This window comes from Toxorhynchites rutilus, chromosome 2, assembly GCF_029784135.1.
Source record: "Toxorhynchites rutilus septentrionalis strain SRP chromosome 2, ASM2978413v1, whole genome shotgun sequence".
NCBI lineage: Eukaryota > Metazoa > Arthropoda > Insecta > Diptera > Culicidae > Toxorhynchites > Toxorhynchites rutilus.
Genome location: NC_073745.1, coordinates 244,243,433 through 244,270,081, shown reverse-complemented (window position 1 = coordinate 244,270,081; position 26,649 = coordinate 244,243,433). Strand labels below are relative to the sequence as shown.

The 26,649-nt window shown below is 37.6% G+C and overlaps 1 protein-coding gene and 1 pseudogene across 1 annotated transcript in view; one reads left to right on the top strand and one right to left on the bottom strand.

Annotated features, from left to right (window-relative positions):
• Positions 1-26,649, bottom strand: part of LOC129766761 (uncharacterized) — a 107,457-nt gene that overhangs the window by 29,042 nt on the left and 51,766 nt on the right. The window lies entirely within an intron of this gene.
• Positions 7,894-8,077, top strand: LOC129772173 (U4 spliceosomal RNA; annotated as a pseudogene).

Below are 26,649 nucleotides of genomic sequence, written 5' to 3'. Positions count from 1 at the left end.
ATTTTTCATGAAATCGATGATTAATAAAATCGTGGGTTTAAATTCATAAGACTAAACATGTCACCATCTAACGTTTTGTATAGAATTATCATATTTCATATAAAGCAAATTTTTAAATGCCAAATAAAAAGAATTTTCGATGGTAATTTTTTCATAGTACAGGTCGGACTCGATTATCCGGAGACTCGATTATCCGGAATTCGATTATCCGGAGTATTTATATTGATTTTCGGAAATTTTGAATAATTTGAATAATAATTCCATATTGAATAGCCAATATGGGTATCAAATGAAAGGGCTTGACTAGTAGAAGACAGTTATTTATGAAAAATGCAAATCCAAACTGGCCACTACAAAATGGCGGATTACACATTTTTTCAGAACTCCATCAATATGGGTATCAAATGAAAGGGCTTGACTGGTAGAACACAGTAGATCATAAAAAATCCAAATCCAAGATGACCGCAGTCCCCAAATAAACAATTACTTTTTAATGGTTCCATTCAGCTTGCCCTGTTTGTATGTATGTTGAGTGTTTGAGTGTTTCGTAGAGTTGTCCCACATTCATGGAAAATTGACCCCGTTCCTGTTGAATGATTGATCTGAAATTTGGAACATACATTTGATTCTACTGTCATAATAAAACTGTATTCCATGATCTTGAAAAATTCAATTTGGCCGCAGCTAAAAAATGGCTGAATGGTTTTATTTGGAGCATACACTACGCTATGAACAACATAAATTCGAAAAGGTCGCCGCCATAAAATGGTGAACCATGTATTTTTTTGCAATCCCCTCAATATTGGTATCAAATGAAATGATTTGACTAATAGAATACAGTATATCATCCAAATATTCCGAAGAAAGTTAGGTAAGAAATAAAAATTTAAAAAAAAAATTGTTTGAATGGTTTTATTATAGAAAAGTATACTAATGACACAGATAATATACTAAAAACTAGAAAATGAAATAAGTAAAACAAAAATTTTAAAGTTAAACGGTTTAATGTACTAAAAGCTAGAAAATAATTAAACCAGTAGCAATTAGTAGTTATCACATCCGTTCCTTAATTAATCTAGGGCAATGATGAGACTAAAATAAAATCCTGGGATATATGATGAACTGACTGTGGATAATGGGAATCCAACGATTATTTCTTACCTAATTTCCTTCGGAATATTTTCATGATGTACTGTATCCTATTAGTCAAATCATTTCATTTGATACCGATATTGAGGGGATTGCAAAAAAACACATGTTTCGTGTTGCCCAAGTCAAATCATTCAGCCATTTTTAACGACGGCCAAATTGAATTTTTCAAGATCATGGAATACGCAGTTTTATAATGACACCAGAGATAAAGATGTGTTCCAAATTGCAGATCAAACGGTCAACAGGAAGGGGGTTAAATTTCTAATAATGTGGTACAGCGCTACAGACAAAGTTACAAAGTTACAAAGTTACAAAGTTACAAAGTTACAAAGTTACAAAGTTACAAAGTTACAAAGTTACAAAGTTACAAAGTTACAAAGTTACAAAGTTACAAAGTTACAAAGTTACAAAGTTACAAAGTTACAAAGTTACAAAGTTACAAAGTTACAAAGTCACAAACATACAAACAGGTCAACCTAGATAAAACCGTTCAATAAATAAGTGCAAATCATAATTATATTACGTTTACCGAGACAAAATTGTTTTTTATAACTCGATTATCCGGAGGATTTGATTATCCGGAGTGATAAAAAAATCAATACTCCGGATAATCGAGTCCGACCTGTATATACTATGGCTATCTTTTCCATATTTATTTCCAATCTATTGATAATGTGGTAAAAAAGAAAAAAAACTACGTTTTTAGCCATAGCTCTTATAGTGAACCATGTAGGGATTCAGAAAAATTACTTAATTTTCTAATTTGCAACAATACTTTGCATAGCGAAGATGATAAAGTTTGGGGTTCTTTTTACGAATACACGAATACAATACAACAAATTTCAGGAAAATAAAAAAATTAGAAAATTTGTTAAAATATAAATTTAAAAAATATATTAGAAATTTTTGAGATATTTTCGTGCCACACAGTTCTTGAAATATTCAAAAAAAAACCAATATCAAAAAACACATACACAAACAAAAAAAACATGCATATTTGAATAATATTTCTAAAAAAAATCCAAATTTTAGAAATATATTTCTTATATCGCGCAATACTGTTAAAATTTTGAGTTTACAATGAAACATATAAAAAAAAATAAAATATTTCTACATCACATTCAAATAGAAATCACAAAAAACATTTTTCATACTGTCGCGCGATGAATTACGCCTCGTCGATATGTTATTTGCTTGATTCTGAGGGAACAGCTTGGGCAGCACCGATAGCTTATGATAATGAACCAATGGGAACAATGGGATTATCCTTTGGATAATGCTTGACAATTTTCAATCGTCCAATAGTTTGTTTCAAAAAGATATACAAGTTTCTTTATTTTATTAGGTACGTAGAAATAATTCCAATCCATACGATCTATCTGAAAAAAGATCGATTTATGAGCGTACAAATTCTTTCATTTTATTGTTGCATGCTCACTTTTCAGATTTTCATTTTCACACCCTGCCATCCTGTAATAAAAAAATCCATGGAATAAAATTGACGGTTATATTCAAAAACACCGAACCTTGTTTTCACGATTTCCTGAAAAGTTCAGACTTGATTACATGCCCCAAATCTATCTTTTCCTCCAAACTATCGATTTCCGTGTGTAAATAATCATCAATATTGTCTAAATCTTCTTATACTCCTCCTCATCCTGAAAATATGTCACCCTACTTACTACGAGATGACCCCGAATAATCGGGGTAAAAATATGCTCAATAGAATTAGACATTTGACTCCTTCAAACATATGTAACTGAACTTGTAACATTGAATGACTTGAAAAAAAAACAAAAGTTCAAATCATGTTCTTAATAGACATACAAGAAGTGGACACACTTCGCTCAAACACGACATTCCTTAATTTTTATGGTGACCGAAATGCATCGATCAGTCGTGACATTATTTCTCGCCAGATTAACATCCGGTAGCGAGGGCAGCGCGTTTTGGCCGTGGGAGACTGACCGGGTCGTTTTTCCCCTGCCCGCGCGTTAAAGTTTATTGATCTCTTTGTTCGAATTGGTCGCTATTTCTTCAACGCCTAGGCACTGTATATGGTCAGAACCTTTTCCACGCCTCGCCATCTTTCTCTCCACCTTCAGCTTGATTCCGGTTCTGGCCATTGGATCCAGGATGTATAACAATATTATGTCTGATTGGTACTGAGGCGAAATAAGACATTAACTATCCGTTCCACCTACATTGACTTGACCGGACTTGGGTAAGCCGTGGATGCTCGATTGAGAAATTGGATTGTAAAAAGCGCCTTGTACAGGCGGAGCTCTTCTGAAGCAACGTGGCATGCAGATTCAATTTGTTGACACATGAAAGAATAACAGTATAAACTAGATTTACTGTGTGCAGCCAAATGAGTTGATACACGAAGTGACTCACAGTTATTCTACGCCCATGTCGTGGATAGTGGGCCATGTCGTACATTTTTCAAGCAATGTGTGTTCTAAATATGTTTGGTATAAATTATCCAACATTTCTATTCGAAAGTTTGACGAATAAAAAAATATACTCGAAATAAAAAAAAAATTACACATTGTGCGCTAGATTACGTACAACATAAACATTGGTTGAGATTCATGGGGTGCAGAATATTTCCTTCTATAAATACGCCAAATCAGTGCACAACGCCCGGGTTCGTCGTTCATTGGAGGAGTCCCTATGTTTTGTATGCCCTCCGCAGCATAGGTAGAGGAATGGTTATCATGTTTACGTCTCAGTTTATTTATTTATTGCATCTCTGATGATGAATAACATGTTTATTGACTATTCAGTGAATAGGTTTACCAGAAACGCACTTGTCATGAAAAAATATAAGCATGGGGAGCCAATTCGTGTAGGCTAATGCATTGTGTTTGCTGACTTACATCGACCTCGCACATCTCGGAAGTGTCCAGCAAGATGAAGTCTTTTCGAATGTATTATGGTTTTTATTGTTATCGCTGTAAATTGGTTCACCATAGGAACATGAAACAATGAGTTAGTTTTATTCACCTAGTTCACATGTCAAATATCCTTCCGTACAGGTGTGACTTCTGTCTCTCCATATTGTATAGCTGAAAAGATTAGAGGTGGATTGCGGAAAAAAAATACTCTGAATACCGCTATTTTGAAACTGAATGTTGACTATCAAAAGTACCCTCAGGGCATGCAAGACATTTGAGGTGCGTGACTAACGGCTGTTCCAGCTATCGGAAGTACACCATTTTCGTGAAAGACAGCAATTCTACACGTTTGTATGGTTTTGGTTCATAAAACCCACTTTGAACTATAGTCTGTCGTTCGTATTAATTTGAATGTATACTTCACATCACACCACAATAAAATTAGGTTTCATGAGTTTCAATAGCCCAAGGCGACAAAATGGAATGATATTATATAATTAAAAAACCGATTACATCGATGCTACACATATATGGATGTGAATTTGAACGAGATTCGCGCATAATCAGTGACTGGAAGAATTAACTTGTCCGGTTGATGTTTTAGATCAGCTATACCATTTTGTACGTGTAACAATCAGGAAAACTTAAGAAATCATCTAGGGAACATGAGATGAGAATAAAAAAGTTTGACAAATTACACATTATTACATATTACACATTTACACATATGTTAGTTGTCTAGTTTCTAATCCTGTTGACGTTAGTGAATAAAATGAAAATATGGATATGAAAATATGAATATGAAATCATTACCCTTTTTCTTGTGCAAGATTTTTCATCCAATTGCAAATAACATGTTTCTTCGTTATATGGAATAAATGTTTGATACAGAAAATATGATATAATAAAGACAGCCCTAAATCGGACAATTCCTTTCTTTTGCTCTTATCAACACATTTGGTGATCCATTTTTATTCATATAGATAGTAGACGATATACACTGCGTTTCACAATTATAGAACCACTCATTTTTTCTGAGTTTCCAGAGATATGTAAGAAGTCGGTTGAATTGTAATATATAGTGTATAGAACCAGATGGGAAAACGCCGCTTTTCATTGAACCATGCGATGACACTCCGGATTTCATAAATTGTTGTCAAACTACCCAATTATCACATTGTTTTTGATGCAAAAACAGCAGTAAATGATTCTGAAGTACTTCGTTACACTTCTAACTGTTCATTCGTGTTGATGGTAGGCTATCTAAACCAGGCCTTTATGAAAAAATTTCCCCAAACCATGAAAATCCCATTTTCAAAGCTGCGAATCCAAAAACTAATATGGAAGCTAATCCCATGGGTTTCGTAGAGGCGAATGAACTGCAAAGTTTAAAGCCTCTTATAAACAAAGAATCGAATCGAATGGGTTTCACTATTTCATTTCTGAACTTCTCTGATAAAAAGAAATTCGACTTGAATAGAATTTCTTCATACTGGAAGGATTTACGGAACGTGTCATTTAATTTTTCAACTTGTAACTTTGCAGCCGGCAGTTTGATGGATTGGGTATAATTTGCTCAAAAAAGCCTGGTTTATATAGCTTACCATCAACACAAATGAACAGTCAGAAGTGCAATGAAGTACTTCAGAATCATTTACTGCTGTTTCTGCATCAAAAACAATTTGGTGCCGAAAAAAAATATTTTTTTCACAAACAAATTTATTCGAGATAACTGTAAATCTCGACAAGTAATGCAATTTTAAGACATTTGGCATAAAAAAAAATAAAAGCCCGGATTTCCGGTTTTCAAAAAACTGAAATTTTAACGTCTTGAAGTCCGAATGAGATAATATTTTGCACAGAGTATATTATCATGCAAATCAACATTTCGTAGCAAGTTCCGAATGAAAAATCTAGATAACTATTTTTATTGGAACTCAAAACCATACGTTTCGTCTCGTATTCCGAAAAACTAAGTCCCAGAGTGTCGATTTTTGACAAAATTTTTTTTTTTCGGGATATCATTAGATCTCGACGTTTCATGCAATTTAAAGACATTCGGCATCAAATTTTTGTTTTCGAAAAACCCGATTTTCTTTCCTCCCCCTTGGGTGATTTTTAGATTTTCAAAAAACTCAAACTTTGACCGCTTTGCGCCACTCTCTCTTAAGTCCGATTGAGCTGAAATTTTGCAAAGGGTGTTTTTTTAAGGTAGTGAACATTTTATATAGGGTAACTTTTTGTAATTTTAGGGTCGATTTTTCCCATACATTCATTGGAACCCTAGTAAACATGTTGAAGTAATCAGATGCAGGATTTCATGCATCACTCAAATTTCATGCAAAATTTCATTAAAGCAACCCATACAGTGGTCGTTTGTTAATTGGGCTTTTTCACCGAAAAAGCTACTGCTTCCCATGCTTTATAATAAGACTAATAATGAGAATAAAAGCAAATTTTATTTTTTTGTGCGTTACAAACCCTATGATGGTGATGAGTACATATAGCAAACGGCCTTTTTCAGGGGCCAATTCCGGGGACCCTGAAAATATTTAATGGCTTGCGTGGTTTTGTAGAATCATTGCGAGAAGCAACGATTCTTTCTTGCCTTTGCGAGAACAATACACTAATTGGTCATATGTCGCAATTTGTTTCTTTATATCAATGAACGCATTGCACTGAATATTTAACGAGAGGCAGCTTCCGTGCATCGCCATTCCACAAGCATCAAACACGCGTCTGACAGATGCACATAGTTGCAGCGATAAACTTTAAGTGAAATATTCGATAGCATTTACAGCTCGAGGGGAAACATAAAACACAAAACGATCAGAATATATGACCTTTGTTGTTTATGCAATACTTATACGCTAGCGACAGCTTACTTACATCGCAAATATTACCTTTTCGCTATCCCCCTTCGTTGTTTCTATTTTTCTTCTTCTTCTTCTTCTTCTTCTTCTTCTTCTTCTTCTTCTTCTTCTTCTTCTTCTTCTTCGGAGACTTTAAATCCAATGATTCATTCGACTCCGACTGTTTCCTTTTTTCTTTCTTTGTTTTTAAGAAGCTTTAAACGTTGCATTTAATTCTCTAATTCTAGCGGCTGCATAAGTTGTCAAACAAATCTTAGAAAGTTTCCGATTCGATCGTTTAAATTCGTTCGCAGCAAAAATAGTTATTAACGTTAACTTTATTTCATAAAAACGTGACCTGTTTTCTGATTCGGCACCCTGAATGTAAGACTTAGTCCTACGTCAAAAACAACTGTTCTGAACAATCACAGTCCTACGTCAAACTTCCGTCCATGCCCATAGGCTCATACCCTTCTACTTTTATCACATTAAAATCCATTTCCACTTTCGAACAAAGATCAATTTCGTTACCGCAAACATTAAATGGTTAACGAATTGACGAATTGAATTTTTCGAACTTTCCCATTTTCCTTCAGAGTTTTCCAAAAATTTTCAACTGTCCAAACAACGGTTGGGATATGTTTGGTTTAAATATGTGTATTATTTTAATAGGACCCCCACTCCATTCCAGAGGAGTGAGGGCTGTCATACCATCATAGAAACATTTCTCGTACCCGTAATACCCTCATATCCCAAACTTGGCTCCATTTACTTGATTAGACCTCGGGTTATGCAGAAGTTTGTGTTTCATTTATATGGCAGATGTCCGGCGGCCGGATATTCGGCTCTTTATTAGCTAACACAAAATTGAGAGAAACGGCATGTGACAAGGTGCAAATAAAGTGTTAAATGTAAGAAACAAATAAACACATTTTAAAATAATTTTTTTTATGAATATTAAATTTTCATTTAGAGTAAGTATCCATTTTAGCTTTGCGCAGTGGCGATATCGTAAACAATGAAGTTATACCGAGGTACGATTATTGCTAATTGAAAAAAATCTTATTTAATAGTGCATCGCAAGTGTTTCTACAAGGAATTTAAAGGGTGTGTCACATCAAATTGCATCACGGAAAAAACGCTGTAGAAATTTAATGTTTAGGAATTATATCTTCAGCTTTCGCTTATAATCAGATAAGAGTGTATAGATCACGCTGGCCATGCTTCACTGTCAATTTTTCGTAAATTTGGAAAAATGTCGTCGAACGAAAAAGAGCGTCGTGAATTAATCCTGTGCACTCATTTCGAGAATCCGGAGTTGTCACATCGGGACATCGGTAAGATGCTGGGAATCGTCCAATCCACGGTCAGCAGTGTTGTGATTGTCCTTTTCAGTCTCAAGTTATAACGCGTCAAAGATGGAGTCCACCAAGCAAGAAATTCGCCATATTTTACGTTTTTACTACCTGCGAGGTAAAACTGCAACGAAGGCGGCCAAAAAAATTCGTGTGTTATGGACCCGATACTGTAACGATTCGCACAGCACAGCGTTGGTTTGATCAATTTCGTTCTGGTGTAGTGGCTGTTGAAGATACACCCCGTACTGGTAGGCCAATCGTCGTGGAAACCGATAAAATCGTTGAAATCATCGAAGTAGACCGGCATGTGAGCACTCGCTCGATTGGCCAGGAACTGGGTATAGACCATAGAACCATTTGGAACCATTTGCAGAAGATTGGATTTCAAAAAAAGCTGGATGTATGGTACCACACGAGTTGACGTAAAAAAATCTTTTAGACCGAATCAACGCCTGCGATGCACTGCTGAAACGGAACGAACTCGACCCATTTTTGAAGAAGATGGTGACTGGTGATGAAAAGTGGATCACGTACGACAACCTAAAGCAAAACAAGTCGTGGTCGAAGCGCGGTGAGCCGGCCCAAACCATCGTCAAGCCCGGATTGACGGCCAGGAAGGTTTTGCTGTGTGTTTGGTGGGATTGGCTGCTATATGAGCTGCTCAACTATGGCCAGACCCTCAACTCGATTCTCTACTGTGAGCAGCTTGACCGTTTGAAGCAGGCGATTGACCAGAAGCGGCCAAAAATGATCAATAGGAATGGTGTTGTTTTCCACCAGGACAACGCTCGGCCTCACACATCTTTGATGAACCGCCAGAAGCTACGGGAGCTCGGATGGGATGTCCTATTGCACCCACCGTATAGTCCGGACCTGGCTCCAAGTGGTTATCATCTCTTCCGGTCCATGCAAAACGCTCTTGGTGATACTAAGTTGGAGGCTTGCGAAAACTGGCTGTCTGAGGCTTGCGAAAACTTGCTGTCTGAGTTTTTTGCAAATAAGGAGGGGGGTTTTATAAGGGGGGGATAATGAAGTTGCCTTCTAAATGGCAACAAGTTTGCGAACAAAACTGCCTCTGACTCGTTTGAAACCAATGTAAACCTTACAGAAATGATGTATGAAATTACATCGGAAATCTTCTTCGAGAGAATTTCACCTTTGCATGTTCATTCATGCTGATTTACAATAAATTCAAGTGTGCGTTTTGCCCCATAGGGGCATTTTATACATCCTTACCAGAATATTTGTCCAAATTGAGTATTATTTAAAATATTTTTGTGATGCGGCTGAAAAAAATCTAAGGACTATCGTTGTCAACGCAGAATTCGCCGAGATAGCAACCCTATCCACCGATGTTACTGGAGGGGCGAGTCGGCTGTCAACGAGCTGAACGGTTGCAAGAAAGGCAAGTGATTTCAAGCGAAATGTCAGAATAATTTCCGTTCGCAAAAGGCAATTTTTCATTTCCGATCAAAAAGCAAGTGAGTTAAGACGTGTTATTGGAAATTTAGAAATAGTGAAAAAAGAAAGTAGGCAAACCAATTTTTTGAAGCAGGTAATTGAAATTGGAATAATTGATACAATCAAAAAAATTTTCTTTACAATCTCGGAAATCGTCGTAATTTTTTTTTTTTTGCATTGGCGTATTTTGTATATCGATCAAAATCGTAAAATCGCATCCTTAAATTAGTCGATCATAGATACTTAATACATTATGTAGATTGAAGACAACTATAGTATTTGTTACGACCCCTCGGTCGGCGCGTCTCACAATGTAAGCGGATCGACAGACAACTCGCCGGCCAACGAGAAACGTCAAACGATATAATGACAAACGTTTTGTAATAGTTTAAAACAACAGAATTGAATACTATTAACTGAAAGAATAGGAGTTTGAGATGATATGAATTCTTGAGTGCTACGTGAAATTATACAGAATATTCTACTTAAACCTAAAATATGAACTAGTTACTCTATATTAAAACTACTTACTTGGTAAATACCGTCACCGTTTTGTTTTTGTTTTGTTGTTTCATGCTAATTAAATTGTTTTCATTAGGATAACCTTAGAATTAGAATTCGAAAACGTTACATACATAGTTAGAAAAGCTAGTTGAATTCTAAACATAAGTAGAAGGAAAGAATTACTTGGAAATTAAATATGTACAACTGAATTCAGGAAAACAGGAAAACAGCCTACAGCGCGTAGCGCAAACTAGAAGTGAAGCAAATTAGCAGGGATCAAGAAAACACTAAACGTAGGTTGTTAATTCATTGTAATCAACCTCCAATTATTGGGCAGCCAATATGAAAGTATGTCGGAATGAATCATACGATAAAACCAGGCTCGAGCAAATGGGAGACAAATTCGTGAGACAAAGAAATAACATTATATACAGAGCATTGCTTAATTGTTTATATCCTGGCACGACATTTAGCTACCTATAGTTCAATTAACCTTTACTTATGCCACCTGCAATAACAAACCACATGTTAGAATGGCCATTACAAATTACTCACAACACGAATGGAACTCTTTGAATGAACCAAACCAAAGCGTACGCGCCTGGAGGCAAAATCGACCGAGGAACGAAGGCAACCCGCCTCGAATGCAAATGCATAATAAGCCACCAACTCGCATCAATGAGGGTGCATACATTCGTTCCGTTCCGGGTGTGGGTGGCAACGTTGAATATGTTAGAATATCATTCTGATATTTCAATAATTCACGCTGCTGTTTTGCTGTTCTGCGAGACGCCGAGCAGCACCCTGTTTATCCACCCATTAACAAAATGGTGCCTTATTTGGCAAAATTCTGATGTATGGAAAAAAAAGGAAATACCTGAACATACCTGAAACGCCTCGAAGCGCAAACGATTGGCAATCGTTCTTATATACGCCACACGTGCCCTGCCGAGGTCAAACCGATCCATCAGCGGTTTGTTGGCTTCTGCATTGTGTTCAGTTGTCGATTTAATTCACCATAATGTCTTGGTTATATCAGCGTTGGAATCAATTAATTCAACCAATTGCCATAAACAGCTGGACAGTTGAATCGATCTGGTTATCTCAAATCCATCCAATTCTTCTGAGTAAGTGGGTAACATTTTGAGCAGAGTTACTCAAGCCTCCCTTCGAACCTCCTTCGCTAATCATCAATCAGATTGATTGCCCGAATCCGCCATTCGCCGCTCATTTTCACGCTCGTTGGTGGTAAGTGTTCAACATTTGCGGCGCATAGAAATAACAAACCGGGTGATTCCAATCGTAGCCCTTTTATCCGAACAGTGCCGCTTTTCTTCGAACTTTAGCAGTTCTAATTTGAGTGAAGAGTTCTCCCGGGTGTTACGCGACTCGCTGTTTGTGGATCAGGAGTAGAGAGTGCTGAGTGGACTCTAGCGATTCTAAGAAAAACGGTTGCGATTAAAAGTTAATTATTTTTCTCCTTCGCTCAGAGCTGGTGAATGTCCGGATCGTGGATACTAAGTGTGGTTCCCGGCTTCAGACTTCAAGCAGTGGTTATATAATCTCAAATTGCCCTTATTCCAGTCACAATATGAACGTACACACAGAGTTGCGAACCTCTCAAGGACTATCGGGCAATAGAATTAAAACCGGATTTACTCTACGAAGATCACGTATCCAGGCTATTCAATTAGAATCGTTCCAAGCCGATATAGCACACATAAAATAGGCTTCAGTTCCCGCCGTTGCGAAACCAGCGCGACATTCAGTATGATCAAGCGAGTCTGTGATAAATGTGTTCAAAACAAAATTTACGAGACAATTGGGGAGAAAAGAGCCAATTACTCGAACCATTTTCGCGGCAGTGTAAAACGCTTATAAAACACACCCTCACACGCGGTTATTAATCCTCTGCTAGCCATCGGAATACTGTTATTAACCTTGACATTACCGAATAAGCATACCCTCCAGATCGCACTCTGAATGGACCATTTGCACTTTGCCAGAATGAATATCCAGCTGAGAAAAGGCAAAAAATTATCCTCCAACGGTGCATTCGAGGTTGCGATGCGATTGTCTTTGACTGAACCAGTTCACCCGCACCAAATGGGTGACATAACCTCAAACACCAACCGATTGAAGCGCTCAATAAAATGTCCAGCAAATCCTTTGTACAAATTGAGTACTAAGCGAAGGCGTAGCCTGCTAGAACCGGATAATTAATTGTACTGAGATACAGTGACGCTAATCGGTGGATTAAACGCAACAAAGATGAAGTGCATATGGGAAACAATTTGCCGTACACAGGGTGATTCTGAGTGCGCTTGATTCCTCGCAAGAAAGGAAGGTAGAGTTTTTCAATTGCACTCAAAGTCTGGTCGACTAGCATCCGGGAAAATTATTTGTTCTAAACATAGCAGCGCCCTTATTAACGGTTCCATAATGTTCTGAAATAATTTGTGTCGATTTTGATAATCATTGCATATTATGACGGTTTGGTAGAACTAAGGAAAAATCGAAATAAATATATTCATTCCATTTTAAACAACTAGAATCAGCGTTCGGACCTGCTCATGCAACAGAATTAATTGCTTTCAACCACCGCAGATTCAATAGTAATGGTAATGGTAATGGTAATGGTAATGGTAATGGTAATGGTAATGGTAATGGTAATGGTAATGGTAATGGTAATGGTAATGGTAATGGTAATGGTAATGGTAATGGTAATGGTAATGGTAATGGTAATGGTAATGGTAATGGTAATGGTAATGGTAATGGTAATGGTAATGGTAATGGTAATGGTAATGGTAATGGTAATGGTAATGGTAATGGTAATGGTAATGGTAATGGTAATGGTAATGGTAATGGTAATGGTAATGGTAATGGTAATGGTAATGGTAATGGTAATGGTAATGGTAATGGTAATGGTAATGGTAATGGTAATGGTAATGGTAATGGTAATGGTAATGGTAATGGTAATGGTAATGGTAATGGTAATGGTAATGGTAATGGTAATGGTAATGGTAATGGTAATGGTAATGGTAATGGTAATGGTAATGGTAATGGTAATGGTAATGGTAATGGTAATGGTAATGGTAATGGTAATGGTAATGGTAATGGTAATGGTAATGGTAATGGTAATGGTAATGGTAATGGTAATGGTAATGGTAATGGTAATGGTAATGGTAATGGTAATGGTAATGGTAATGGTAATGGTAATGGTAATGGTAATGGTAATGGTAATGGTAATGGTAATGGTAATGGTAATGGTAATGGTAATGGTAATGGTAATGGTAATGGTAATGGTAATGGTAATGGTAATGGTAATGGTAATGGTAATGGTAATGGTAATGGTAATGGTAATGGTAATGGTAATGGTAATGGTAATGGTAATGGTAATGGTAATGGTAATGGTAATGGTAATGGTAATGGTAATGGTAATGGTAATGGTAATGGTAATGGTAATGGTAATGGTAATGGTAATGGTAATGGTAATGGTAATGGTAATGGTAATGGTAATGGTAATGGTAATGGTAATGGTAATGGTAATGGTAATGGTAATGGTAATGGTAATGGTAATGGTAATGGTAGTAATACAGCCATTCCATGCCAAACCGATATATTGGTTCGCAGATTTTCGTCAAAAGGGGTAATTTTGTTCTTTGTCACAAAATATTAGAACCGCATTGGTTTTTTTTATTAGGGTGCTCATATCAATTTTAGGGTGGTCCAAAAAATCATTTTTTTCCACTTTTTCAAGAAAAATGACTTAATGGTCGACATATCAAATTAAAGCCTAGCCTAGTTCAGCTAGCCTTTTATTGAAAAACTAGCTGAACCGACGAACTTCGTCCCGCCCAAAATAGATTTTTTGATTTGAATACTTCCAAACATCCACGTTTTCTTACTAAGTGAACGTTAGTGAGTCCAATCACTCTTCATTGATTGATTACCCTTTGACCTTTTACAATTTCTTTTTGCTATAAATTATCTAGTACTTCTACAAAAATTCGTCCTTATAATATAAAATTATTTTCAGACACAATTCTCGTTCATGATTCTTCAAGCATTTGGAAATAACATGTTTCTCCGTTGCATGGAAGACATGTTTGATAGAGAGAATATTACAAAATAAAGACTGCTCAAATCGAACCATTCCTTCCTCGGGTTTAGGGCACACCAACACATTTGGCCTTCCATTTTTATTTATAGATATAAGATATGGAAATACGTTATTTCGCCTGAAAATCCATTTCCAATTACGAACAAAGATCAATTTCGATAGCGCAAATATCGAATGGACTGACAACGCTTATTATGATGTAATTTTCGAACATGTGGGAATTCAGTTTTCCGAATTTTCCGACCTTTCTTCAACGTTTTCCGAAAATTTTCCGGTTTTTCTCTCCACTATATTGATCTACGGGAAGAGACGAATACAACAAAATAAAGAAGGCTGAAATCGCACCATCCCTTCTTCGGGTTTTCCGCTTACCAAGATACTTTGCCTTACATTTGTATTTATATAGATATCAAACTTGCAAAAGAAATGATTTTTTTTTCGTAATTTATGACTGTAGTCGTTTTTTATTGTTTTCATGGCTTTGGACTAGAGGGGGCTATATTTTTTTATATTTTTGACGTAGAACTACGTCTTTCATTAAGGGTGCCAAATCAGAAAATAGGTCACGTTTTTATGAAACTTTGCTTTCGCTGCGCTTCGATCTAAGATTGGACCCCACCGGTGGTAATCCAACTTGGATATCGTCGTTTGGTTTTTCTGTTCGTTTTTTTCGCGTTATTCGTATCGTGTATTTTTCTTTCCGCGTCATAAATTGGACGCTTCGCGTAATGTGTGATGAGCAAGAAGAAGAGGAAGGCAAGCTCTAGCCCTGCAAAAAACGAACGCATTGCCAGGGACAATAAAATTTCGAGGCAAGCGTCATCTAATGATGCACGCGATGTTGGTGCAGTGAAAAGCGCTCGCACTGAACCGAGCCTTCTTTAATGTGGCACCGCATCGAACAACTGCGAAGTAGGCGCGTCGGTCGAAAATGTAAACGTCGTTACCCAGGCAGCAACCAAAATCAAGCTCCCCCCGCTGGTAGTTAAGACGGTCGCTCTTGACACACTCATCAGCGAATTCGCATCGATAGGTGTTACAGCAGAGTACAAGCTGTGTGGCATAATTCAGTCTTTTTCCAAGCAGTTAACATTGTTTGTTTTCCGTCATCATAAGGGCTTCGTTGGTGCCTTTGAGAATGCATCAATGCATTAAATTGACGTTATGGCGAAGCAGGCGTTAAGGTTATGCGTCAAAAAATTATTTGGGGAATATCAAGCATCTCGAATGTCTTACTGGAATGTTATAAGTTATTTGGGTTCGTGTACCAATCGTAAAACTGCCTTCAACTAGGATTGCATTTGCGCTAATATTGATCATAATGAAGCATTGCTACTGTTTTCGAGGTTGTTATCAACAAACAGAGTTTATTTCGCTTGTTTAGTCACCAAGAATGTAAATGTCGTTCTGGAACTTTATTTATGTGATTAGGTTTCGCTTGTCAGTAGCAAAACTTCCTCCACTAAGTGTGAGAACTGCGCTTCTCTCGAGGATGAGAAAGTAATGCAACTTTTTTCGAGGCCAGTAATATTAACAGAAGAGTTTCTTTTGAGAATAGCGCAAAATGATGAGAAGTGTTTATATTCCTAGTAGTTTCAAGCCACCAATATATGGCTCTGTATACATGCTATGGCGAACGCTTGTTTGGCGCTTGGTTTACGTTGTACGAACGATGCCTAGAGGTGCGATTCCTTTGAGGCAATACTAAATAACATGTATCAGGATATTTGATACTTGCTAGTGTTGTCATTGTTGTTGTTTCCATGCGGTGCCAAAGATATATTGATGTAGTTATGAGATGTGGAATAATGGGGTGCTGGTGCAACATGTATATAATCGACTGTAGCCGAGTCTATGTCAATTGCGAAAAAGGCCACCGGAATAACGTTGGAGGTAAATTTTCAATGCATTGACATGAAATAAATTGCGACATACGATCAGCTAGTGTATTGTTTTGCGAGGGCAAGAATGAATCATCAATAAATTATCGTCAACTGATTCTACAATGAAAAAACTATTTCAGAGATTTTTCTACTAAGCAGTTGTTTCTAAAATTTCACAGCATTATAAATAATATCCGAAGGTATAAATAAGCGACTTATATAAAATAACAGCGTAGTTCTACGTCAACTATGCGGTCGTATCTTGGACACAACCTCCTATAATTTTTTCTTGAAAGCTGAGGATTTTTTACATAACGTATTTCGATATCAGAGATGCTATTTATGCTATATATGATTTTTCAAAGATAATCGATAGTTGGAAAAAAACATATTTCCCTATTTTTTCCACACAAAAATTCATAACTTTCGAATTACTGGACCGATTTATTTGATCGACATATCAAATTGAAGCTTCGTTTTCTTCGAAAAAAAAATTACATTATTGAGTTAGTTTTTCATAGTTTTCTCGGCTAAAGATAGAGGGCGCTATGTTTCCTTTATATTTTTTATGGAAAGCTGAGAATTATTTACATAGTATATATCTCGATATTAGAGATGCTATTTTTTCGATTTCGAGTTATTATATTGACATGTTTTAAGTCTTCGTTCAATATTCCCTTGTGACTAGAATAGACCTATGCGACTTGAATCCAATATTCCCGCAAGTATGATATTTTTTCACAGAAGGCTTATTGGCTTCAATTTGATATGTCGATCATCTAAATCGGTTCAGTAGTTCAAATGGTATGAATTTTTGCAAAAAGTCATTTTTGGATAGAGGGGAAAAATGATTTTTCGAACCACCGGTTTACTTCGAAAAATCATATCTCAAAAACGAAAAATTGGAATCTCTGATATCGAGATATGTTATGTAAAAAATGCTCAGTTTTTAAGAAAAAATATAAAAAAGCGCCCTCTAGTCCAAAACCATGAAAACTATAAAAAACGACTACGATCAATAATTACGAAAATAAAATAATTTTTTTTTGCAAGTTAAATATTTTTTTAACAACTGGTAATAACTCATTGGCTTCAATTTGATATGTCGATCATCTAAATCGGTTCAGTGGTTCAAAAGTTATGAATTTTTGGAAAAAGTATTAAAAATTGAGCTTTCGAACCACCCCAAAATGGAAATGAGTACCCTAATAAAAAAAAAAAAAATACGGGTCTAATATTTTGAGATAAAGAACAAAACTACCACTTTCCATGGAAATCTGAGAACCACTACATCGGTTCGACATGGAATAGCTGAATAGTAATATACCCAAGGATCAGAAAGTACAGAAAATTCTTAAATGAAACAAAATAGAGTTAAATTTCAGGAAAATTTGTTTTATCTCCTTCAAAATATGATCCATCTGAAGCAACACACATGTGCGAACGCTTCACCCAGTCCTCCATGCATCCCTGGCAGGCCGACGAAGGAATGACCTTTACTTCCCGCGTCGCATTCTCTTTGATCTCCTTGACCGACTGAAATCTCTTTCCACGAAGTGGCAAAAACAAAATCGCATGGAGGCATATTAGGTGAATATGGTGCCTGCTCGATGGCATTTACTTGATGTTTGGTCAAATAATTCGGTTCAATTTGGGTTCGATGCGATGACGCGTTATTATCATGAAAAATCCATGAATTAGCCGACGCTAATGCTACATGGAAAGTTATCGAACTTATACGATCCTCGTCTCCCTTAGGTGTGTATATGTTCGACTTTTCAACTGCTGTAATTTTTACAGTTCACCTACTTTTGAGACAAATCTCGAATCCTCAGATGCACCCTGTGCAGATACTATCCACATGCGATAAGCCATAAAATCGCAACTCAGTCAGATTAGATTAGAAGCTGCGGTGCAATTGGAAGTCAATGGTGGTCAACCGTGTGACCACCGTAGATGAAGCCATGATAAAAAAAACAATTGCTCGAGTGTGGGGAATCATTATCTTGGCAATGATCATGAGGCGTGGGAAAATCTCGCCGGGGAACTGGTTGAATTATAACAATTAGATTGGATAACTGAACAACTATCTGACACTAGCTCTCTGCTGTCAGGAAGGACCAACGCTCAAGCAAGAGATGTCTCAATTACGAGACGAATGATTCTTTTTTTATCAAGACATATGCATCGTCATGATCTTAATTTGATAAATGACTTATGCACCGTAAAGAACATTAATCATTCAATGATGGTTTGTGAATCGTTTTGCATCTGAGAATATAATAGTTAATTTACACTGGAGCGGTTTTTTTTCGCGGGGGATACGTGGCGCGTAAAAAAACGGCAAATTCCAAAATCAGTGTAACAAAATGCGTAAATTCCAAAATCAGCGTAAAAATAAACCGCGTAAATCTAAATCCATGTAAAAATCTATCAAACAGTGAATTATTAGTTTAAAATGCAACCCATATTCTAACAATTGATTAACTTTTTTTTGCATGCTTGAATCATGATATCTGTTTCCCCTTTTATTTCTCAGCTACTTATCAGTGATACAATACAAACTTATTTCGTGAAAAGTCACGTGGTTGAAAATTGCCGCGCAAAAAAACCGCGTAAATTCCAAAATCAGCGCGAAACTTCTTCTTCTTCTTGGATGGCACTAACGTTCCCAGTGAAATTTGTGCCTTCCCAACGTAAGTATTACTTGCGTCATTTTTATTAGTAGTATTTAGTTGAGATTGCTATGCCGAATTATACGCCTTGAATGTATTCTGGAGTGGCGAGCTCTAGAATACACGTGACCTCAGTGCAAGTCCGAATAAATTTCTTCGACGAAAAATCCCCGGCTAGAACGGGAATCGAACCCGAATCCCCGGCATGATATTGTGTTACGCTAACCACTCGGCCGTGGGAGCACAAATACGCAAAAACAAACCGCGAAATTCCTAAAGCCGCGTAAGCGAAAGCGAATTCAGTGTAATAGTAATAGTTTATTTTATATGTTTATATGTTTCCTTCAGGATTGATTTTTTTTCACGCAAGACTTCATCTTTCGGGAACATATTGGGGATACAACTTGATAAACTAAAAATCGGTCGTGTCTTCAAAACAATCCTATTTTGAACGCTTATTTCTCATTCATATCGTAATGGTATACGACATTTTTGCACCATTCGACTTGAACAATATAAAGTAGAGTAAAAAATTACTACCTTTTCAATAGTTAATTCAAAAATGGATTAAATAGTAGAATAGTATTGAAATTGAAATTTCCAATACATTTGTGCATACCGTGAAGCGGTTCCCTAACTCGGACTATTAAATATGACACCGTGATGTTACAAGAAAGCTTATTACTGCATTCACAACTGCACCAATGATCCATATAGAACACTACAAGCACTGTATGACGTCACAAAATAAATGACAACTGTCATTATGACACACATTCAAAAAAGTGTTACCTTTTTGTAGTTCTATATCTTAATGAAGACACCCATTAAAATATTTCTTGAATCACTAAACGGCTAATTCAGATGTCGATTGTACATATACATCGACTATTGTTTTTATCACTACTTGAAACTGGTGCTCTGCGAAAATTTTCAGCGATTTTGTACAGGGTCTTTCACATTAAACGCTCACGCAACAAATTTTAATAACTTCTACAAAAAAGAACCGATTTTCATTTAAAAAAAATGAAAATAAAGCTTATTTTAGGAAATTTTCGATGTGACCACCCCTTTTTTCGATAACGCGTATTAAGCGAAGAACAAAATTCTTCATGAACAACTCTAACATTATGACGTCGATGTAATTGAAAAATCGAGTCATTTCGAATTATCATTAAGGCTTCGGTTGCTCGAGTAATACGATTTCACTAAAAATACACGTTCTTGTAAATTATTCATCTTGACACTAAAAACCATCCGATCAGACTGAACGAGTAGTCAAATATTATCGTCACAAAGTGGGAAATGCAGTGTTACCATCGACGGAACGAAAAAAGAAATTTATAAGGAGCTTTTACATTTTTTTTTTTGCGTGAGTGTTTAATCTGAAAGCCCTATACCGTTCTGAATCATATTTCGGACAACATCATATTTCACATAATGCACTGATGATATAACTATCAAATTAATATCACAATTGCTTAATCGGCAGAAATCTTACAACACTACTCATTATCGTTTGTGTTTTTTTTTTTTTTTTATTAATTCGTTTATTTTTACAGGCTCAGTTACTTAAGTTTAAAGGAGCCGAATTCTTAAATATATTTTTAAAACTATATATATATATATATAAACAATTTTCTTACATCTATGGTTAGTAAGGTGGAAAACCGATTACTCGCGGTGTACTCGAGTTTAGAAGGGTGACATATTTTTAGGAGAAGGATGGGATATAAGGAAATTGTAACAATGTTGATGAGCACTCAATTCTTAAATCTATTCGTATATCTATAGTTTATTTACATTTCAACTTATTCTACTATTTATAGCAAGGGGACGAATTACCCGCAAAGGAAGGAAAGGAGGGTATAAGGATGTAGGGACAATCACACACGAAGATCTATAGCTTTAAGGAAAACATATATATGGGACATGTAATCAAGGTCTAACCGAGCCAACACATCTCTCACCGGCACATTGGGCTGTCTTCCTCGGGCCCGAAGGGAGTTTTCTAAATTCGATCTGGCGACCAGATACACCTCGCACGACCAAACAACGTGCTCAATGTCGTGATAACCTTGGCCACAAACGCAGAGATTGCTGCTGGCAAGATTGAAACGGAAGAGTATTGCATCTAACGAACAGTGATTGGACATGAGTCGGGAGAAGGTGCGAATAAAGTCCCGACTCAAATCCAGACTTTTGAACCACAGTTTGAGGCTTACCTTTGGGATAATCGAGTGAAACCACCGGCCCAATTCATCTTCATTCCACTTGAGTTGCCAGTTAGCGATGGTATTTTTGCGAACTAAAGAATAAAATTCATTGAAGGCGATTTGACGCTGATATATATCGCCTTCAATTGCACCTACCTTTGCCAATGAGTCAGCCCTCTCATTACCCGGAATTGAGCAATGTGAAGGGACCCAGACAAAGGTAATGACATAACAGCGTCTGGATAAAGCACTCAAAATTTCTCGTATTCTCTCAAGGAAGTACGGCGAGTGCTTTTCCGGCCTCACTGAACGGATAGCTTCGACAGAGCTAAGACTATCCGTTACAATGTAATAGTGTTCAACAGGTCGTGAGGCGACGCTGTCCAGCGCCCAGTATATCGCTGCCAATTCAGCAATATATACCGAGCAAGGACTGTGTGAGGTGCTAAAAAATACGTTGAACACTCCAAATCCTGTGGACTCATTCATAGAGGACCCATCAGTAAAGTACATATTATCACAATTGACACGCCCATACTTTGCATTGAAGATTGTAGGAACGAACCCCAATCTAAGATAATCTGGATTTTCATGGATTTTCTCCTTCATGAACAGATCGAAATGTACAGAGGAATTGATGTAGTCAGGAAAACAAACACGGTTGGGAATATACGAAGAAGGAACAACCTGCATAGAGGTGAATTCATGATATGAACTCATGAATCCGGAGTGAAAATTTAGCTCGATCAATTGCTCAAAATTTCCGATCACCAATGGATTCATAACCTTACACCGGATGAGGAACCGAAGAGATAATAAATTGAAGCGATCTTTTAGTGGGAGTACGCCTGCCAAAACCTCGAGACTCATGGTATGCGTTGAGGGCATACATCCCAACGCAATACGGAGACAAAGATTCTGAATTCGCTCGAGTTTAATGAGATGTGTTTTGGCAGCTGATTGAAAACAGAAACTGCCATACTCCATCACTGAGAGAATAGTTGTTCGATACAACATAATAAGATCTTCGGGATGGGCTCCCCACCAGGTGCCGGTAATTGTACGGAGAAAGTTTATTCTTTGTTGACATTTTTTACTCAGATACCTAATATGGGCCCCCCAAGTACATTTGGAGTCGAACCAGACCCCAAGATACTTGAATGACATAGCATGAGTGATCGGTTTACCCAAAAGTTGAAGCTTTGGTTTTGCTGGTCTATGCTTCCTAGAAAAAACCACCATCTCTGTTTTCTCCGTGGAGAATTCGATCCCTAGCCCAATGGCCCAGGTTGAAAAATTGTTCAAAGTATCTTGTAAGGGTCCTTGCAGGTCGGATTCGTTTGATCCTACGACAGACACCACTCCATCATCTGCAAGTTGTCTTAGGCTGCAATTTTGTGTAAGGCAATTGTCGATGTCGCTTACATAGAAGTTGTACAAAAGGGGGCTTAAACATGAGCCCTGGGGGAGGCCCATGTAAGAGACCCGACTTACTGCCGAATCTCCGTGAGAAAAGTTCAAATGTTTCTCACAAAGCAAGTTATATAACATATTATTCAATAGAGGCGGCAGACCCCGAGAGTGTAATTTTTCTGACAAAACCTCTATTGAAACAGAATCAAAGGCCCCCTTTATGTCCAAGAATACTGAAGCCATTTGTTTTTTTTCGGCGTAAGCCATTTGAATTTCTGAAGAAAGCAACGCAAGACAATCATTCGTCCCCTTGCCCCTGCGGAACCCATATTGTGTATCTGAGAGTAGGCCATTCGTTTCAACCCATCGATCAAGGCGAAACAAGATCATTTTCTCCAACAATTTCCGTATACAAGACAGCATTGCTATTGGGCGGTACGAATTGAAGTCGGACGCGGGTTTTCCGGGTTTTTGAATAGCTATAACTCGTACTTGTCTCCAATCATCTGGAACAATATTATGCTCCAGAAACCGATTGAATAAGTTCAACAAGCGATGTTTCGCCACATCAGGGAGATTTTTCAGCAAGTTGAACTTAATTCTATCCGATCCCGGAGCAGAATTGTTACATGAAAGGAGAGCAAGAGAGAATTCTACCATCGAAAACTCGGAATCAAGATCGCACCTATCTTGTGGTATATCTCGAACAATTTTTTGCACAGGAGCGGAATCAGGACAAACCTTCCGTACAAAATTAAAAATCCATCGATATGAATATTCTTCGCTTTCATTCGTTGAAGAGCGATTTCTCATGTTTCGAGCCACTTTCCATAATTTTTTCATTGACGTTTCTCGTGACAAACCTCCCACGAAATTTCGCCAATAAGCACGTTTTTTCCCTTTGATCAAGTTTTTAAATTGATTTTCAAGGTCCAAATACGTCTGAAAATTTTCAGGGGTTCCACGTTTCCGAAAAGCTTTAAATGCATTCGATTTTTCTACATAAAGCTTGGAACATATGCTATCCCACCATGGATTGGGAGGCCTTCGACGAATAGTGGAACCTGGGATGGGTTTCGTTTGAGCGCGAACCGCGCTGTCATAGATCAAACGAGAAAGGAAGTTATACTCCTCCAATGGAGGTAAACCATCTCTGGAATTGATGGCTAGAGCAATCGCGTCCGAATATTTTTTCCAGTCAATGTGTCTTGTGAGGTCATATGCCATGTTTATAGATTCAGAAGAATTCGACCCAATGGTGATGGAAATTTTGATTGGCAAGTGATCACTACCGTTGGGGTCCTGGATTACATTCCACTTGCAATCTAACGATAGTGAATTCGAGCAAAGCGAGAGGTCAAGAGCACTTGGGTTAGCAGGAGGTTTAGGTACACGTGTTGTTTCCCCAGTGTTCAAAACGGTCATATTGAAGTTGTTACAAAGGTCATATATCAACAATGAACGATTGTCGTCGTACTGTTCCCCCCAGGCAGTTCCGTGAGAGTTGAAGTCTCCCAAGATCAATCGTGGCTCAGGAAGAAGTGAGCACATGTCATCAAGTTGTTTGCGGCTAACCGCAGCTCTCGGAGGCCAATACAAGCTGACAATACAGAGGTCTTTACCTCTGATGTTTGCATGACAAGCAACAGCTTCGATCCCTCCAATAGGTGGAAGGTCAATTCGAAAAAATGAGTGGCACTTATTGATCCCCAATAGTACCCCTCCGTATCTGTCATCGCGGTCCAAGCGTATAATATTAAAATCGTGGAAAGAGATATCATCTCGCGAAGAAAGCCAAGTTTCGGACAGAGCAAAAACATCACAATTGAAGTTATGAATTAAAAATTTGAATGTATCCAATTTAGGGATAAGACTACGACAATTCCACTGAAAAACAGTGATATCTCCGACCTCTCTATCTAAATTAGACATCAAGAGAGATAATCATTGCAAGGAGGGGCCATGTTTGCATCAATTGCTGTAAAATTGTCTTTAATACTGGAAGCATTGAGATGACAAGGGTTCTGATGGAGTCGGAAACATTAAAACACTTGAAGATTTGGTCCAAAAGGTCAGACAACTTTATAAATCCCGATTGGGAAGTTGAGCTGGACGGAAAAACAGGGACAGTTGGGGTTTTTGATGTCCCCTGGAGTGCTGGGTCGTTCGAAGGTGAACTATTCCCACGGAAGCCAGGAGGAACCTGATTTTGCTTGTCCGCTGCACTCGATTTTTTAGGCAAGCTAACTGGGGGTATCACCGGGGGGACTTGTTCTTGAACTTTGCTCACATTTTTGCGCCGGGGATTCCCTTTGAAAATAAACGGTGTGCCCCCGCTAGCTGTGTCCGCTTCCATTTCATCAACTGGCAACGTGGAAAAGCTATTGTGTGTTGATATTGGTTGTTGTTGTTGTTGGGCCAGTGGAGAAGCGCCCTTTAAAATTTCCGCAAAAGTGCGTTTCGAGCGTTCCTTTAAAGAGCGCTTCTGTTTCTCCCAGCGACTCTTGTAAGTTTCACAAGCTGAGAGCGCGTGTGGGGATCCTCCGCAATATGGACACTTATGCTCAGTCGCACTGCAGGATTTCCCCTCATGTTGCTCTCCGCAAGTGGCACAGCGCTCCTTGTTGGCACAATAATCTGAAGTGTGACCAACTGACTCGTTTGTGTTTGACGTTTCCTTAGCGTGAGCACGTAGATTTTACCCGTTCATAAATACAGTAGAACTCCAATCAATCGCAGCGGATGATCCGCGGTGCGGTTTATCCGCGAAAGCGAGTTCCATAGTAATTCTATGAACCTTTCCTAAATTTGTCAATGATTGGTAGGTTTTTGTTCTTTTGTTTTGGTTTTGTTAGGTTTTATTTAGACATTATTTGACAATTGATGTACACGACCTTACAGATTGATAGTTTAATGATCCCTGTATTGATAAAACATAGTTTTCATACTGAAATATCTTTTCTTTGTGTTTGCACCTAATTTTTAGTAATTTATTCTGTTATCCGTGATATTCGTGATCCGCGGGTAGCTTGCTCGACTATTCAGGATTCTCCTATGGGTTTTTTTTTATCCTACAGACAGTGTCCAATGCAATGACTGTAACCGTACCTTTCCCACAGTCCAAACCCAAACGCACCAGTCTGTCGGGTTTCTCATTACAGAGAACAGCAGAATGACTTGGAGTCTAGCAAAAGCGGTCATTGTTCTCTAAGGAAAAAAAATATCTGTAGAAAGAAATCAAAGAGTTTGATAGAGGAACCAAAGAGTTCAAGAGCTCTTGAAGGCAGCTTGCTGTATTTCTAGAGATGGCAGGTTTTTCAGACTGGAGAGTTAAAGGTGGAGGCTTACAAAATGAGATTAGGCTTCAGCACTAGGTATGGGGTAGATTGAAGTTAGTGAAGAATGGTCATGTATGTCATTAGTAATTCCGTAGCTCAGGGCTCTTCAGAACTTCGGCGGAGAGCTTTGTAAAGTCAACACAAGAAAAATGTTGTGCTTCCGAGGCCTAGTGGTTAGCGTCACATCTAACATGCCGGGTCGAGGGAATTTTTCATCAAATTAATCTCCTCTGACTTGCACTGTGAACACGCGTATTCTAGAGTTTCCCACTCAGGAGGCGTGTTATTTGGCATAGTAATCTCTACTAAGTACTACTAAAAATGATGCAAGTAATACTACGTTGAGACGGCGAAGTTCCTCTAGGAACGTTAGTGTCATTCAAGAAGAAGAAGAAAAGAAAAATGTGGCTCTGTGTTCTTTTTCTCAAAATTTCTTCGACATAGGGAAAACAGTGTTACCACATTTTTATCTGTACCAGAAGGCCAAAAAATCTTTCTCAGCTGTACCTTTTTTAAAAAAAATCTGTACCAAAAATCTGTACCATCGGAAATATTAATTGTAGAGAAAAATCGTGAAGTGCGAAAAAAGGCTTATTTATTTACTACAAAATATTATACTTACTAGCTTTATATCTAGATTTACTTACTACAAATACTAGTACTTACATATTAACGCCACCGACGCGCAATTTTTATTATGAGTTTATATTCCGTAATGAAATTTCATCAGAGGTCAGAGGGCGGAATTCCCATCTAACGAGGATAAGGTATCGA